At 35.7% G+C, this 19,428-nt stretch overlaps 1 protein-coding gene and 1 non-coding gene across 8 annotated transcripts in view; both read right to left on the bottom strand.

The window, feature by feature from the left end:
• The window catches only part of Adgrg6 (adhesion G protein-coupled receptor G6), a 134,642-nt gene that overhangs the window by 73,822 nt on the left and 41,392 nt on the right, over nucleotides 1–19,428 (bottom strand). The window lies entirely within an intron of this gene.
• On the bottom strand, nucleotides 8,961–9,062 carry LOC117286039. Its single transcript, XR_004517180.1, has one exon. It is a non-coding gene; the product is annotated as a U6 spliceosomal RNA (small nuclear RNA).

Consider the following 19,428-nt stretch of genomic DNA (forward strand, 5'->3'; position numbering starts at 1 on the left):
AGTTTTTTAAAAAGATTTTTTTCAGTAAAACTTTCCATTTTGTGCATAAAGAGCTTGTTTATATATGCTGTTGCTCCAACTGTCTGAACTCATTACTGGAATGAAACATTTTGCAAAATATTTGTATGTCAATTTTTTACATAGACTTCAAGTATATTAGCAGAGTATGTATATGGGAGGAATAGACAGATCACATTAAATTTTGTTAACAAACTCTGAAACTGAACTTTAAAAAGTTTTCTTCATTTCCAACTTTCCTCTAGGGGAAAAGATCTAGCAAATAGGAAGTTTTTTATTATTGTGGGAAAAAAACATTATATGGATCACATACTTACAAAGCTGAAGCAGAGATTCTCAGCATCTTTTCCAGATCTAAAAGTATCCCTTTCAGGGTAGTTTCTTTAAAATGTAAAGACACCCAGAAATACACTCATTTAAACATATTGTTATAAAACACAACTGCATGCACAGCCAGAAAAATAAACATAATAGTAATAACTATAACAAAAACTAGCATGTAGTGAGTGATCGCTTTATGCCAAATGAGAGAAAAAAAGACAAAAATTACCTTCATGTTAAAATAATAAGAGCTTAGGTGAGTATCTAGCCGTATTACAAGTGGTACCACAGGGGCTTCTGGTCTTGGCTCTTCCATTAACCAATTATGTGACCTTGAGCTAGTCACTAGCCACAGAGTCCCTACTTTCCACCTTTGAAGAAACAGGTCTTTTGGTTCCAAAGTCTAGGATGGGTGACAGATTTAGGTTCTCTCACACAATAGAACTTCAGGTGTTTCCTTTACTAGAAAGAAGCTTCCAGAAGAGTTATGAAGATACCTGATGCTTCCTCAAGGAGAAGAGTATCCTGATATGTAGTTCACAAGTTCATAAGGCAAGAGGGGCTATTTCAGTATTGATGAAACTCTGCCTGCTTGCTGTTCATTTGTCTACTTTGAAGCCGTAGGTCTGAGTCCCTAGGGGGCAGCTGGTACAGCTTTCATGCAAGTACAACTAATGGTCAGCAAACATCCTGACTTCTGGGGTACGTTCCTACTGCTCAAGAAAATTTGCACATCTTGAAAACAGTACTTATTGTGCTATTTTGAATATTTCTGGCTTAGAATTATAGAGCAAGCTGTGACAGATTGTGAAGATTTAGAGTGTGGTTACATTAGGGGGAAAAATCACCCTCTTTCTACTTAATATAGCTGTGTTAGTGTGCTCTCAATGCCTACCAGCTTACTTTACAAAGAAAAAAGTTTATTACTTGCATGAAGTTAATATTCAAGGCTGGATTTTGGTTTGCCACACCATTGCTAAAATGTTTATCCAATTTCAGGTTGCACTGGGTTGAATGAGCTGAAGTAGGAGCCAACCTCATACTGGACCAAATAGATCGTGTTCATGAGGACAGCCTTCAAATCCCCTGCACTTCAACTACTTTTCCTATGCCCCAGGAGTCCTCCACATCAGTCACAAGGCTGCAGAAAAAAACACTTGAAAAAGTTCATGGAGGTCACGGAACTTTATAATTATAGGTTTCCAGAAGAGTATAAAAATCGACTTGCTTACTGTCTTCTTTCAGCCAGCCATATTTTTGAAGTTCAGGAAAATGGTAGAGTAACTTGCTGTGTGGGTGAGTAAGGTCACACCTGCAGGCGAGCCGAGGGAAGGCCAAGCCACCAAAAGTGGTTGGGCTGGGTGGTCTGCAGGACAAACAGTGAAGCATGGTTCCAATGGGAGGCCCAGGCCTAAAAACAGAAGCGCGTCAGTGTCCCAGAGGTTTGCGCTGTGGTGAACTTCACTGCTGCCAGCCCAGGGAGTGGAGGAGGGCCCAGCTGCATGCATGTGTGTCATGCCCTACTGGAGGAGCTGACATTCACCATGTCTGCAAAACTGCTTCTATGCTCCTTATTATCATTTAGGTTTGTGGTGTTATTTGGGAGAAAAAGATATGTTATATTAAATACAGATTCCTTGCATGGTCCCATTTAGAATATCAAACAGGGAAGTTCCGTAAGACACCATCTCAGGACGTTATTATTATCCCAGGTCAGCACAAAGCAGAACACATTTTAGTCTCCCCATTCTCCATGGCAATAACATTGCTGACAAGGTAAACTGAGCTCCAAAATTTGCAAAAATTATATATGGAGATGCACCTTGCAGAAAAATTGAAAGGGAAATTTCAAGTAGTGGCAATTTGCAATTCCACTCTAAAGGCAAAGCTTTAGATACATATTTGGTTTCCACAGGGAAAGGGTTTGTGGTGGTAGGACCATTTTGACATTAATTCTCAATGAGAAATGATGAGAAGATTTTCTGATTTTTTTTAAATGAATGAAAACAAATAGAGAAGATGCTTAGATAACAGACCTTTCTGAAAGTTATTTGCTATGAAAATCTGAGTTGAATCTGTACCAAATGAAATCAAAATGACTTTCTTCTCCCTTCAATATTATCAACTGACTTTCAGTTTGTAGGATGAGCAAGATATTACACATTTCTTTCTGAAGGACTAATGTGTTAGTTTCTAAGCAAGAAAACTACCCTCTCTATGGAAAATAGCCTCACCAAATCAAAGTTAATTGAAAGTTTAATAAAATGACATCTGCCTATACAATTGTTACTAGTTGACATATATATGATTTTGCCTGAAGGAAATAGTGTTTAAAATTGGCATAAAGCTTCCCCTAACAGAGTCTTTTATGAATATTATTTTATGATGCCTTACGAATTTCTATAAAAGTAGTCACTGTTCAAAAGCAAACAAAGAACTTGAAGTCACTGTTTGTCATATACCAAACATAATTTCATGTTTCACACTGCTTAAAATTCTGGTCAAAGCTCTCAGCGAAAACAAAAAAGAAAATGTTACAAATGGCTGCATTTAAGAATTAATGTGTAACTGACAAACCAAGGATCACATTGAATCTTTAACAACTCAGATACAGCAAAATTCCTTTTTACAAAATATTATGAGAAGTGTAAAACCGTAAAGGGCAGCCTACTTTATCATTTCTCTTTGCTATACTTAAATGTGCCCTCACAGGAGAGCTGAAAATTAAACACCTATAGTTCATAGAAGCTATTCTGGAAATGAGCCTAAGTTTCTATTTGACCTGGCTCCTGAACCGTTCCTATTCCAACATCTTCACAGCTGCTTTCAGCATGTAAAGCCTCTGTACACTTGACTGGAAATAGCACTTGGCTTAGCTGGAACTTTTCTGCACAGTATTTCAGTGAAAGACACTGCTGTCCTCTAAAGCACATTATTCAACAATTAGATTGGGCAGCTGAAGTAAAGGACAAAGGCAGCACTATATCCTATCTAGTTCTACCAATATGCTTCATGATGTTGTTTCAAGGTACAGCTTTTCAATTCAAAGTGTGATTTTTCGGTACAGATTTTAGTGATGTAGAAGTCATGGGAAAAGAAGTATATCCTCTTCCTGGGGAACAGTTTTTTTTCATAAATATAAAATAAAAGGGCTCCAGGTAAAAAGTCTTGTAAGTCAGATGAATTTTTTGACACAAAAGCATTAATAAAAGTAATTTTAATTTAAGTGAGATTTTAATGAAAAGAAGTACATAAGTTTTGCTTTTCTTGGTACACCACCCAAGTTTATCTTTGGTAGATTTTTTTTTTAAAGGAAAGGATAATGCCAAGGCTTAGCTGATATGATCTTGGATTTTAGGGAAAAATTGGGAAGGAGATATTATATACTGAGAATATTTACTATAAATCATAATTAAATCATTGCAAGAGGGTTGTGTCTTTATATATATAATTAGAATATCATTACGGTAGATTAAAATATTATGTCCCTCTTGACTTCATTTGGTACTATGCTGTCATCCTCGAGCCCGCTCCTGGAACAAGGATCAGGAGCTTGGACTGGGAGGGTAAGATGCGGAATCACCAAGCAGACTCTGGGGAGGTTTCTGGAACGCTCCCACTTTTAATAAATTCAGCCAGCAATTATAAAGTTTTGAAAGAGGGAGTGGTAAAGGAGGAGCACCACATTTGGCTTAACAGGATTGGTTATTGGAGCGTTCTTGGATGGGCGACAGAGGCATCTGACTGGGGGGACGGGCGAGGCCATAGCTGGACACAGACAAGGATCAACACACGAGCTAGGCTTCTACTACTGTGCTAGCGGACATACGTGCGGTGCACTTGACCCAAACAGACTTGCACCTAGCTGACATTTCCTCCGCATCAGTACTTGGTGGCAAAAAATACGGAGAAGTAAAACAAAACCTGTTTTGGACACATCTCAGCTGTGAATCATTTGTTGCCTGGTTCCTCTTTGATACTTTGGGTTGTATCCAATTAAAATGGAGGTAGAGGGAAGAAAAAACAAATAGTGAGTAGTATCTCTACGATGATGCACTTAATCATGAGTTCATACTGCGGCAAAGCGTAACACCAGTACACAAAATTACAGACTTTCCTTCATCTGGCATACAGAAAGGCTTGGGGTTATTTGGATTTGGGTGAGAGGTAGAGGAGATCTGAATTTCTTGAGGTCCACCCTCTAAAATTTAAGACTATTTTCCTTGGCACGTTTCACCCAATTTTATGTGCTTGTGTTCCTTGTCAGATATTTTTCTTGATTAAATATCACAAATTGAAAAAATAAGACAGACTTTTAAAAGAAAAAAGGGGTGAACTTTTACATGCATATGATGTATCGTGTTTGCTTTCTAAGCGTATAGTTTCTCTACAGTGAGGCTGTATGTCGGTTTGGTATACTTATAAATATCTAGTGTTGCCATGATACATGGTACATATCAACCATTCAGATACAGAAGCTAAGGAAAAATTCTGAAGTTCAAAATATATACATCAACATATACTTGGTAATTTTTTAAATAATGAAGATTTTGACTTGGTAAAAATAAAAGATCAATTTTGGTTACTCATTCCTCCTGCTGGTCATGATAAAAGTTTAGCTGAATTCCACTCTCAGATGGCATTCTATTCGATTCCATGTAGTGTGTCTGGCTCACTCCAGCTCATTCATCACATGTTGTCCGTAAGGCACACATGACCCGTATCAAAGGGTTCGAGAAGGATCCCCTATGGAGAAGACGGACCACCATGGCTGTGGTCCTCTCACCCTCCCAGCACAGGAGGGCCATTGTCCTTCTGGTCAGTTGTTCACTTTATGCATTTCTTCTTGAACCATCTGGACATCTATCAGTGATAACATTTAGTAGGATATTATATCACTGCTGGTCAAACTTATTTCATCTACCGTACACTTCTCGTTTTACACATGTAGAGACCAACACGAAGAGACACCAATTGACTTGAACAAAAGGACATTGCTAATTAGAATGAAGATGAGAATTGTTTCTGTCTCTCAGTGTTCACTGACATAAGTAGTCTCTAATATTTCTACATTTACACTGAATTTAAACACAGAAAATAAGTTTTAGTGTGTCTAAAGTGTATTAAGCCATTACCTTTCCACAGGCAAATTAAATGATAACCACATGACAAAGAAGGTGATGTTATCATTTTACTGATTAGAAATCAGAGATTATATAACATTTTCATAAATCCTTTTGTTTCTGTGATCTCATCCATCAAGTCAGGAATCACATCTAATGTGGTTTAGTCAACACTTATAAGTCAAACTTATCTCTAGTGGTAGAAGTATTGGTGGTCACAGTATTAATAATAAGAATAAATTCAGTCTTCAAATTTTATTATTTTATTTTAATGTAATACTAGTAGATATTAGTAAAGAAAATACATAAAGCCCTCTATGAAAAAGTATGACTAAATTTAATAACAAAATAATTAGAGATAACATAGCTCAAGTTTTCTTCAGAAAACTTACGATCTCTCTTACTTTAAGAAGGAGATTTAGGGCTGGGGATTTAGCTCAGAGGTTCTACAGCCTGTCTCACAAGTGCAAGGGCCCGAGGTGGATCTCCTCCCCCAAAAAAGCAGATTTATCAAGAGATCAAGAGATTTTGAATCATCCAGACTAGCCACTTATATGTGATCTTGAGCAAATTACTCAATCTTTCTAAACCCTTGTTCCTTAGAAAAAAAGGGACAACACCTCCTTTGTTGTGGTTACTTTATGAGTTAGTGAGGCCCTACACAGAGTGGCTTATGTAATAGCTGAAACAGTGTAGTCAATGTATGCAGTGGAGCACTAGCCAGATCACCCTGCAATGCTTTGCGTACTCTCTCAGCTGCTGAGACTCAGCCAGTGATAGTTCACTGCTGGGTCTTCCTCCAAAAGACTGCTGTCACCTTCAGAGATACCTCATCCAGAGTTATACCCTTTCCAAGGACAGTCTCCACTCCCTGACTGACTCAAAGCTCACAGGCAACTGGCAGCGCATTCCAGCCCCACAGCTGCTGGAAAAGGTCAAGCTCAATGTGTCTGTGTCACAGCCCAACTGATTAATTTGCTTGATCTATCTTTCCTTCACTACCCCACAGGTGTGGGTCCAGGATGAGTCTCTGATAAACCTCCTGTATTCTAATTTCATCACAGATTCCACCATACCAGAAACTTGGCATGCAACATCTGGTTATTGCATTGTCATGCTTGACTTAAGCAATCAACGTGAAGGATGCTCCACAAAGAACTCTCTACTCAAACTTCAGTGATGTAGTGGAACAAAAAGCTGAAGTGAAAGCTAGAAGATGTAGATTCCAGTTCTATTCACTACCTTCTGGGTGGGTCACTTATTTTATATCTCAGATTTAATGATATAAAGTGAAATAATATTATAATTTTAGCCAAAGTTTAGCTACCTTCATTTTGGAAGCTTCTTTAGGCCCAGTGGTACAGATTTTTGCATCAGGCCAAGAAAACCTTCCCTGTATTCAAAATAAGCAATAACTCTGTTTTAATCAAATCCCTATCAATTCCTGGGTCAGAGATTACTAATTTAGATACCAGATGTCTTTGTAAGAAATTTGGAAATGCAGAACTTTCTAATGTAAGCAAGTGATAATTCATTAATTCATGGTAGATTAAAAATCAAAGCAAACAACTAATAAACAAAATTTCCTATACTCCCATGAGAATTTAAAGAAATTTTTAGGAAAACAGTTCTTTTTTCCTATGAAGTCTTAATGTCTCCAAAGGAAACTCCATGTTCAAATATTTCTTTTCTCATGAGGCATGAGTATTTATTTTTGAAGCATATAAAAGAAATCAGTTACTGAAGTGCACTTTGTATTCACATTGAAAGTTTTTAAATGACATTGGGAACAAATGAGGAGGGGTACCATTAAGTAATGTAGGAAATTACAAAACAGCATCTTCCTGCTACCCTATCTTCATTAATTCAAACACATACTAACAGGATTCAGGAAAATACTCATCTACTTTATTTCACTAATTTAAACATATATTGGTCTCTCTGGAAAAATTATCTATTTCATGTGTGTATTTAAATTTTGCTTCCTATATTTGCTCTTTTTAAAATTAGTTTTATTGGTACATTTAAGGTATAAATATAATAACATTCATTGTTGGAAACATTTGATACTGAGTATAATTATAAAAAGGTGCAATACATCAAAATTGAATTATTCATATTCTTTTTGAAGTATCCTCTGGAGGTGCTTAACAAGCACCAATTTAAAAATGTACTCTACCAGAACATAAACCTAGCATAGCACTCATGTTTGTTTTTTATTGAATTTCTGGTAAGCGGGTGGTGTGATGATTTTCAAAACCTTAATTCCACCTCTCCATTACCATGTAGCTAATGGGCTCAGAAAAATCCAACCACAAAAACATAATCACAGTAGCTCTCTGTAAAGAGGTACCTGAAACCTCACTGATTACAAAACTTTGAATGTTCCCTGTGAAGGTCAAATTCAAAACATATTTATGAAAAATAAACCTTTATGTTTAGGTTTTAAATCTGTTGGCCAGAAAAAACATGAGTATTCATCTACTTTGTCCAAGTAAAAACCCTCGTCAGTCCTAGGTAACTATGCTGAGGAGTGCCTTGGGAACTAAAAAATCTGATTGTTCTTTAAGAGAGTCAAATTTAAAAATTTTTGCATCAATACTAAGACATAGCCTTCTTAGAAAAAGATTCTTTCTGAGAAGAGTTGACTGCTATCATATTGAATGTGGAGAAATAGAGAGTATAATAAAAGGGAAGTCTAAGAAAAGCTCTAGAGCAATATACATCTAGTTACCGTTCTGGACCATCAAAACTATAGCAGCTGATTCAGAGCTCTTATGCCATTGATAAGATCAAACCTTTCATCAGATGGATACACATCATTCATTGGGTTGGACAGGATTAAACACTGGATGAATCATGGTCCCCTGATTCATGCTACAGTCATTGTTTAATTTTCTACACAGGTGGGGACATTTGCTCTACTCTTCTGGTTCTTCTGACAGATATTATTCATTCTATGTCAACAAATTTTCTTACTTTAATATATAGTTTCCAAGTAGAGACAGCCCTATCACCATGATGCAAACAAGATTAAGACTAAAAATATTTAACAACTTATAACCTGGCCCTTGACCAACCAGAGGAAGTGTGAGCTAGGATGGTAGGCAACTAAAATCAATAGAATGTCAGCTCTAACTACAAGAATTTTGTATCTTCTTTGATTTGTAACTAAATGTTCCTTTTAAGCTTGTTTTATTAATATAGGGTTGTGACACACAGCGATGACATTCATCTTAGGGGATGAACACATACACATACTGCATCCAGATCATGTTATGACCCCCAACCTCTCCTCTCCCTTCCCCTCCAAATCCCTCTCCCATCTCCACAGATGGTCCTCCCCTCTTTCCTAACATGTTTCATTTTGCTCTTTAAATTATTTATATTTGAAGTCTTTCATATTACAGAAACCATGTGATATATAACTTTCTATGTCTGATTTATTTCACTAAGTATTATAGTCTCAAGATCCATCCATTTTCCTACAAATAACTCAAAAATTTTGAATACTTCAAAAATTTGAGCATCTTCCTTGCACAGAGGCCAGGCTAATCTTCTGTGTCATTTCTATTTTAGTATATATGTTGCCAAAGGGATTTTTAAATTTCAGTTACTTGTTCAACATCGCTCTTCCCTCTTAAACTGGAGGTCCATGAGCACCGGGCCTACAGCTCATTTCCTACTGTACCATCAAAGGTAATGCCTAGTAGAAAGCATGGCCCTGACCCTAAGAATTCATAAACAAGTGAATAATAGACAAACAAATAAGGTGAAATAATTTAGATGATTCTATGTTTAACGAATAGCCCCACTTGGACAGTAGGATTTATACTGTTTCCAGTTCACCCACAAAAGAAACAGCCTTTAGTAAGCTCCCCTTTTGAAACAGTTTTTCATCCTACCGCATCCTGATCCTGCACAGCAGACACAGTGGAGGTGTCTCCTGATCACACATGATGTGTAGGGGGATTATTAATAACAAAACAGACCTAGAACAACATCCCCAAATCAAAAGCGTCTTCTGATATGTCTTTCTAAAAAATAACTTTCTTTGTGTGAGCACAGAATTCAAACATAACAACCAATTCAATGGATTAATATAATGAGCGAATTCTGCTGCAAATTAAAGCATGCTTAACAGTTACAAATTTGATGGTTGAGACAGACTTTAGTCATACAAGGAACGAAACAAAATTTTCCCTTTTTAGTTTGGTATACTTTCGCCTCAGACTATTAGCCATGTTGCCACTGGGAAATGCATTTTTAGTTGATGAAATGATTTAATTATAAATGTACATGAACCATCAAATAAACCATCTTAGAGAGCACAGAGCATGCTGTTGGGAGGGGGGGGCTAATATTTATGATATTCTGCTGCCTTCCCTTGTGCATGTCAGAAACACCCACTAAAAATTCATGAATTTAACTGATATGTAAACCAAAAAGGCTATTTTTGAATCCAGCATAGTTGAACATGATGTGAAAAGAACTTCTGAACCAAAGGCAAGACTCTTACTATAGTGTTTAACTTTATATTTACTAACTAAACTTTGATTCAGTATTTTCACCTATATACTATTTTCGTAGGGATCAGCCAACAAATGTAAGCGTAATGTTCAGTGTGATTGCCAAAGATACAAAGATAATATTTTCAAGTTTCTTACATTTTCCCTTATGCTGTTGCCTCATTGAAAATGAAAGAAAGATCAGAAGATTACATTTTGACATTAAAAATACTATTAAGGGAGGGCAGAGGTAAGGGGAAAAAATGAGAATCAAGACTTGTCATGTAGAGGTACAAGATCCCAACAATGAATGTAACTGCACTGTATCCCTAAAATATACCAATAAACTCAATTAAAGCTGAAAAAAAAACTATTAAATCATCAATGAATCTCTAGCCCATTTTTTTAACTTTTTTGTTTCTTTTGAAAACTGTTCAGTCATGCAAAACCTTAAAATCCAAAATAAATGTTTTTCAGTCTCTTGTGATCTTCATAATAAAGAATATTTTACAATCCAATTATTGAATGACCCATTATTCCACTCTTTATCAGGCAGACTGAAATTCCTTTTCTTCGGATCCTCAACTCACTCTTTGTATGTTCCAAACTTGGGTGTTTGGAATTATTTGAAGTGGGAACAAGTGGTCCCAATATCTGAAGAGGTTTTCAAATATCCCTGCAGTCATCAATCTATTATATCTTAAAGACAACTTGGCAACTAGGATTCTAGACTCATACTGAGCATCACTGTGTTAAAAATGTTACCAGTAGTATGTGTCCCTGAAACTGTCATCAAACACAATGGAAGCAGAAGCTTTTTCTTCATGCTTTTAAGGCAAGCAGTTAGTTTAAACATTTTTCAGAGGAGGAAGTATGTTAATACATCATGTAGTGTCACCTGTGTGATGAAAACATCTTTTAACCAGTTCGTTCCAACTTATTTTAGGACTTCCTGGCCTCAGAAATTTAACTTCAGATGCCCTGGTAATTAGAAGTCTCTGAATATTTTTCAACATAGTTTTTGTTAAAATATGTATGTAAGAAATTGTCAAATTAATTCTGAACATATTCGAAGGATCGGTCATGTCACACTTTCTTAAAGGTTGGGATATTTATGTATGTGCAGTTAAAACATAGTAGGTACAACCTAGAATAGCTCTGTGATGTGTTAAAGTTTTTGAAATAATCAATGTATATTAACAAAGCATTCCTTTTGACTACACAAATTTCCTTTGATTACAAAATTATAGAATGAAGAAAAATTTATACTGAGTATCAACTTATTAAGTAGGGTTTTCCCAAGTAATTATTTGTTTTACAATATCGAGTAATATTTTTCTTATCATTAATACTTTGGAAACAAAACAATCAGTTACGCCATCTAGAAATAGATTTTTTTGCACATTTCACAGAGAAATAAATCTAGAATATTAGCTCATGCATTAGCATGTGAGCTGGATCTTTCTGGCTTCTCTTTTCTTTCAGTCTTCCAAGGGAAAGAAAATTCAGTGGGAACTGTAGCTACTGCTCAAAGGAAATATCTTTATGCCTCGATTCTTGTGACAATTTTTTAAAGTCTTGATTTCTTTTTGCCATATTGGTTCATCTACAAGTTATGGATGACTTAATGTTCTTAGGCTTGAAAACTAAATGTATTTTACAATTTTGGTTGACTCGTGTACTCCTCTCTAATGGTAACTAAAATAATGATACTACTTTTTTGCTCCAATTTAAAATCTAAAATTTTTAAAACGTATAACTGTATTACTTTATATATTTATATATATATATTTCCAAATACTATTTATCTTTTCACATCTCACAGCATTATACTAAATGAAATCATGATAAGACATAATTTAAAATAAGTATTTTGTTAAAGATTATATTCCCACACATTTTAAATTTAAATGTTTTTATGAATGTTATTGTAAAAAGAATTTATTATTGATTAGCTTAAAGATAATTCAGCACTTCCCAGTGCTGAGTTTTTTTTTTTAAACTAATCTATCATCTTCCTTCAAAGTGATTTTTTTTTTAACCTCAAGTAACCACATACATTTAGATTTTTCATGAACACAAAGGTATTTATTTAGATAACATTAAAATTACTAAGTAAAAAAACAGGAAAAGAAATAAATATATTTGATATATTTTTCAAAAACATATACCTAATTTTGTAGGGAATAAAAATATATTTTAATAAATTTATATTTTCCCAGTTTAGTAAGAATCTATTAATTAATGTATATCTGAAATTCATGTTGGTATAAAAAGTAATGGTAACACAAGCAAATCAGAAGAGATTTCAGCTATATTCTTAGCATCTAGTTATCTAGTTAGATCTAGTTATCTAAATATATTTTAAAATAAAAACATTTCCTTTATTTTTCTCCTTTAATTAGCTGAATACACATAACCTCCTGGAGACAATCATTATGCTAGATAATTACTAATGAAACTGATTTTGTTTACTTTTGACGGTGATTTGGAATGTTGCATAATTCTCATAATTTTAAATAATTTGTTAGGTGGTTAGCAAAACTAAACAAGAATCACAGGAGCAAGGGCAATGACACTACTGTCAGCCTTGGACCTCTGTAATTTTTATTTTCTGCAAAAGGCTTTATTTTCTTTTGGTCCAAGATTTGGGAGGGGACTCCAGAGGTGAAAAAGCTGCTTAGTGGCTGCGGGGAGAGAGTTAGCCCAAAGCCCTGATGCTGGTGAGAAGGGGCCTCTGTAATTTTGATCACAGTAAAACAGAACTGAAATAGCTAATTACTCAAACTTGTATATGTTTTATTTAGATGGTATAATATCAGTAAGAATGCCCTGAAAATTTAAAGTTTCATAACTTTTTTAAAGTTAATGTCAGGGATCATATCTGCTAAAATTCCTTTTATCAGAACAGAATATGTTCCTGGGAACAGAAAAATATCACTTAACTTTGATTGCTGACTATATTAAAATCTCCCATTTGAGTAATAATCACCACTGCATCATAAGTATGGATTGAAAACACATCATGTATCTCCTCTGGAGTGTGATTTTTTGGAATAAATCTCTGAGATAAACTTAATTTCTTGTGTTTTTCCTCTCAACCATTTTCTCCAGCCTCCAGAGATTTTTTTCCACTCACTTTTAAGTGTTCCTGTTTTCACTTGGTACATCTCTCCAGTACTCCCTCTGCCCTGCTTGCCCTCCAGTCCATTCCATTCCCTCTTTGCACATGAGTCCTCTTCGCAGTGGCTACATATCTTGGTGAGTCACCAAAAACCACAACTGCACACATTTTAGGAGGTGAAATGCACTGATAGTGTGTTTCCCAGATTAGTCCTAATGGGTTAGCATTTTAGCACAGAACTCATTCCAGGTTCCACTTTTCACATTTATTCTACAAAACGATGGAAGAGGACATTCTAGTTAGAAAAATTTCAGATGGACCCATTTTTAAAATTGTTATTCGCTGGTGAAAATACTCATAAAGTGAAAGAATTTTACTTGGAAAAGATTTAGAAAGCATATGGTCTACATTTTTTAATTTATAAGGAAAGGGAGAAGGATGCAATTTGTGCACAAAGACACAGATAATGGCATAGCTGTGATTAGATTCTGGCTCACCAATCAGCTCTCCATTCATGAAAATATTTCTACATAAGCAACAAACCAAGATCATTATTTCCCAACGTACTGTTTGTCCAATATGTTAGGCAGCCCCCAGAGACAGGAGTACAAATAACCCAGTGAACAGCTAATAAATCTGAGGTATGCAGAGAATTAAGTAACTTGCAAGCTACAAAGCACAGAGTGGAGGAAGAGGCACCCAAACTCAAGGAGTCCAGCTTCCGAACCTCCTCTCTTAAGGTCTTCATACAAAATACCTCCCTTCCCATCACTCCAGAAATATCATTACTCAGTATTCAGGTGCACAAGTCTATTTTTGTTATGTAATTTTCCATTTTGAAGACACTTTTTACCCTCAGTGTCTATTAACAAGATGCTTACCCTCTTATCAAATCCCTTTTGAATTTTTTAAAGATATCTTTCTAGATGGCTGCTTGAAACAATTCTTTCCCCTGGATTTTATGAGACTACTTGTTTCTGAACATACTAGAAATGTTACAATATAAGCAATGCCTCAACATCATGAAGTCCAAGATTTGATGTAGGAGGGCAGTACTCCATTTCATTTACCTATGAGACTATTCTCAGAGCCTTTAGTAATAACACAAACATATACCGCAGATTTCATATAAATCCCCCAGAGTTTGTAAAAGTCAGTTGTGGTTCAACAATTTCACTGATCAAGAGTTGAAGATTTCTCTGATTTTACTTGGAATGGGGAGGGAAGGGCACCCTGTACTCAAAGGGTTTCAGAGAATAGTGAGAATGAAAACCTCTTTATCTTTCTAATTCATTCTTTACTGCAAAATAAGCACATATTTATTTGATTGTTTCCTGAGTACATCCAAGTTTTAAACACATTTGCACAATGTATGTATGCAACCTTAATGCTCTATGACTGTGTGCACATACATACCTATCTGAGCACTTACTCTTACAAAAGGTCTTATCATCCTATACTAAATTAAACACACACCCTTGAAATTGAATAAACACAAGGTTATTCTTAACCAGGAAAGCGTGTATTTAATAATTCATATACATTTGGCAATGTACAAGTTGCTATAAATGGGTACTTATTCTGATAATACATCTGCATTCATGTTATCCTTTGCAAAATAACTTACGGTTGTTGGCATGTCAACATCGCAGCATTTGTTAATCTAACTCCCATTCTAATATGCCTCTTTCTACAGATGTAAAGTCACTTACGAGGGACAGGCTGGTCTCTATAAATGTGACTGTAGGATGCAATATTCTTCATCAATAAGAGAAAACAAGAATGAATTTATTAAACAAGGGTAGCCTAGCACTACTTAACTCTGCATCTGTTATTTGAAAGCTTTTCTATTTGTGGATCAGAAGACTGTATTTCCAAAGCTAACCACACCTGCAATACACATGCATAACAACAGAACACAGAAGGGAATACTTATCCTATTATGTTGAAGAGCAGTGCACTAGAATAAAAGGGGGAAAAAAATCACCGGGTTTCTAAAGTTTCTGTGATGTAAGGCAATTCCAAAACAATTATCTGGCACTAAATGCAGACAGTTGCAATGAAAAGATTTAGTGAGTAATTTCACAATGGTTTTTATTCTGTAACTTCTAGTAAGACACATAATAATCCTTGAGGTCAAAAACATTCTGGAAGTATGGATAATCCTGAAGAGGGCCTGTTCTTCATCACCAACTGTGACAGAACACACACAGCTTTTGTTACCGCACAGAGCTCATGCTTTTTAGCATACATTGTCAGTACTGCCTAAGAACAAATCTGAGTACTCAAGCGAAACAGAACTAGAGGAAAAGAAATGGCCAGAATTTCAATACTCATTCTTGGCACTGAGAGAGAAGGGAGGGGTTCCAATTTTAGTGTGGTTTCTGGAAAGCTCTGAGATCAGCCCTGATTGAAGTATACTTGATAGTCTAAATCAAATTCATAATTGCAATGCCGTGTGCCAATTTTTACTGTTTCCTGGTCTGAAACTTCTCTAGAGGCATTCACATTGTTGTGAGACTCCTGTGGCCAGCAGTCAGTCAGTAGAGTACATAAGATTCTCGCCTGGCCCTTCATTGCTGTCTTGAGTGGTCTATTAAGCTTTGGGAACTGATTATATAATTTTGTGCAGAGAACATCAGATTCTAACAAGTGACCTTCATTCAGAAATATGGAGAATCATTAAAGTATATAAACTGATATCTAAGATTTATACTGCAGCTAGCTAAGGCAGGTTAAAAATTGATAACTATCCAGCATGCGAATATTTGAGAATATATAGATGAAAAGTTCTTATGCTAATTTAGAGAATTAACAGAGTGTCAATGATTTCCAGTGAAATGTAGAGTGTTGGTGGGGAGTTAAGAAAAGATTTGATGAAGTTTGGAATGATTAGCTATTAAACAAATAAATTTATAACTTGATTGTTTCAAAGTTTTTTGCAGAGGGTGAAAGTGGAGGTGGTGAATGGACAGAGATAGAAAGATAATACTATATCATGAGAGAATATATTTAAAATGGTTCAATCTGACAAAAGTGAAAGTTATACCCTACTCAACTTCTTTTAGATTATGATAGGATTATAAATTATAAATAACTATATTATCACTACTTATTACTATAGTATAATAATAACTATATTATCACTACTTATTACATGGTACTTAGTAAAATTTTTGCTGGTGACTGTATAAAAATGTTATCAAGAAAAATAAATTTGGTCATATTTATAGTTTCATGTTTAAAATCAATTTGATCTATCAATGTAATGCTATTAGCTGTCATTTAGACATCAAATATTTGCTGTGTTAAATTTTATGGAATATAATACTCTTAGAGATTTTAGTTTATTTTATTAATTTATTTATGTTTTTGTGAACAGGAAATTAAACCCAGTTTTTTTTTTTTTTTTTTTTTAATTTTGAGATAGGGTCACTAAATTGCCCAAGCTGGGCTCAAACTTTGATTTGTCAATCCTCAGTCTCCCAGAGTGCTGGGATTACAGACATAAACCACCGTGGCCAGCTAGAACTAACATTTAAAAAGAAATTACCTGTTCTCAAAGAGATGAACTTTAAAATCATTAAATTCACAGGCATGTTCTTTATTTATCATTATCAAAGCTAAAGGGCATAATAAATATTTTTATCATGAGACATGTGCATTTTCATCCTAAGTATATGTTTTAATTTTAATTTTTGGTACCAAGGATGGAACATGGGTCCTTGCATTTGCAAGGCAGGTGGCTGAACCACTGAGCTAAATCTCCAGCCCAATCCTAAGTATATTTAAAAGCAGTGTCAATACGTACATAAAACGATCAGAAGTTAACTACTCTCCATTTCATTCACATATTCCATATATGTCTATATGGCTCCCCGTGGGGACTCATTCTTTCTCATCAACATTAGGATAGTTGGGAAATAAAAAAAGCTTGGAGGTTACAATATTACTGTGATTCCTGATAGAGCTGGATTTAGTAAGTGACTGCAAAGCCAGGTTTATGGAGGTACACTGACAGCAACCAACATTTGAAACAACTCCCCTACCACCACCTGCCCACCCATATCTGGGGATGATCCTGCAGAAATGCACAGGAATGCATAAGGCCTCCTCTTTCGAGTAGGCAGTGGCCTCACACAGAGGAGGGCAGAGGCAGGCTTTCTGTAAGTGAACAGACAGACATCTAAATTCCCCAGGAATAAAGTGAGGCTGAAGCTACCTTCACAAGGAGGAATGATCAGAAGAAAAAAGAACTTTCCCCATAAAATACCAAGTTGCCATTTTTTTGATATGTTTAGTTTCAAGTTTAAATCACTGCATTCAACAGCTCACAAACTTTCACTGCATCATTCACAAAAAGTCCACAGAAGACTAAAAGTGACTTCCAAACAATTGTTTTAATTTTAACTTCCAAAAGACACAAAATAAAATTCTTCTTAAACTCTGACAACACCTATTGGTAGGAATGCTTTGTTCACCCTGTGTGTTCGGTAACACATAGTCCTAAACTCGAAGTGAGTGCCAGATGATGTGAAATTCTTGGCACAGAATAGTATAATAAAATGCTAGCATGTTTTTCTAAAGAATGCTAATGCAAGAAATTTCAAGCAAGAAAACTGGATTGGGTGCTCGCTGAAATGTATTCAGCAAGAGACAACAATGCACCTGTCAGCACCTTGTGGTGGAAAGGACTCTGCATCTTAGGTGCAGAAGCAGCCCCCTGCCTGGCTCCCTTACAGATCAGCTCCCTCACTTTCACACCTTGGCATTGAAGTCCTTCATCAGTCTTGTTACCTCCCTGATAAGGGAACAGGAACTCGGTTTAACGCAATCTGCCCCAGGGCCAGTTCTCGGCTCATTTCTTACATCCATCTGAGCCTGGCACTTCAAAGTTCTCTTACAAGCTCAGTTGTTCATCTGTATAGGGACAGTGATACCAACCCTCTAAGAAGGTTATCATAAAATAGACAATAGATTTCATTGTGTATGCATTTAGTTATATATATCATAATTATAATATATATGTAATGTGATATATGTTGTATGGGGTAGCTGTTAATTCATAGTAGTACAATCGCTGAATTTGAGTAGCACAACTTATAGTTGCTGCTACTAAATACACTATTTGAATAAAGGACCACAGTGATGTTCATGATCCCATACAGTAAACCATAAAGAAACAAATCTTTAAATACTACCCCAGTATGGTCTAACATGTATACACATGGTGAAACCAGCTGGATCAGGGCTTTTTTTTTTTTCCTTTCTGCACTACTATTCAGGCCAAAGGTCAATCTTACAGCAAGGACCATGCACCTATGAAGGCATTCCAGAGAGGACTAGAAGCTTTAATCACCTACTTTTCCACAAGAAAGGAAATGAACAGTAACACCGCGTTCCAATGGAGAATTAGAGGCTCAGCCTCTAATACTGAGTCCTTGTCCCTGAGAGGTGTAAACTGCCACACGGGGGAAGCACTGTACATGTAGCACAGGAGTGTGTGCTCTCACCCAGGGAAAGAGGGAGAGGGGGACAGAGGGACAGAAGGACAGATGGACAGAAGATTGACTGGTCATTTTGCTGCTACTTGTGCTTGCACATTTATAAATTACATAGTGACCCCCAGTTCTGGACCTCCTAAACAGTGGCTAATATTCTCCATGGAGACTTCCTTCCCAGATTTTTACATCCTGCGGACCTTTAGCCTATGGAGAGGGTCCCTGAGCACATTTTCTTGACATTCTCTTCTTTCTCAGATTTTAATATATACTATGTCTTGTTTTTTTTCCTTATTCGGTAAGTATCCTTTTTTTTTATTATTGTTGAACCCAGGGCCTTTACACTTAGCAACAACCAGTCATTTTTTCCTATAAACTGAATATTTATGGGTATATTTTAGATATACAATATAGATACACTCCTGATTGGGATCTTCACATGATGTATCTTAGTTCTTATTTTTTCCCCATTCCCCTAACTTCCCTTCCCGCCTCTACCCTTCCCTATTTACAAAGATTTTGTTTCCACTTTTTTCTTTTTTCTCTTTCTTTTTTTACATTTCCCCTACCCCTCCCATTTGCCCAATACCTTTAGACCTTTTCTTCCTATTACAAAATATCAACTATACATTTGGACACTTAGTTACAATTTTAGCTTATCACACCAGAGAAACTATATGGCATTTACACATGTGTCCTATTAATTTCACTTAAGAGTTTGTCCTCAATGTGCATCCACTTAGCTATAAATGTCTCCAGTTTCTTATTCTTTATGGCTGAGTAGTACTCCATTTTATAGAAAAACCACATCTTTATCCAGTCTCCAGTTGATG

Source organism: Fukomys damarensis, unplaced genomic scaffold (genome assembly GCF_012274545.1).
Source record: "Fukomys damarensis isolate Sample0158 unplaced genomic scaffold, DMR_v1.0_HiC HiC_scaffold_14, whole genome shotgun sequence".
Lineage (NCBI taxonomy): Eukaryota > Metazoa > Chordata > Mammalia > Rodentia > Bathyergidae > Fukomys > Fukomys damarensis.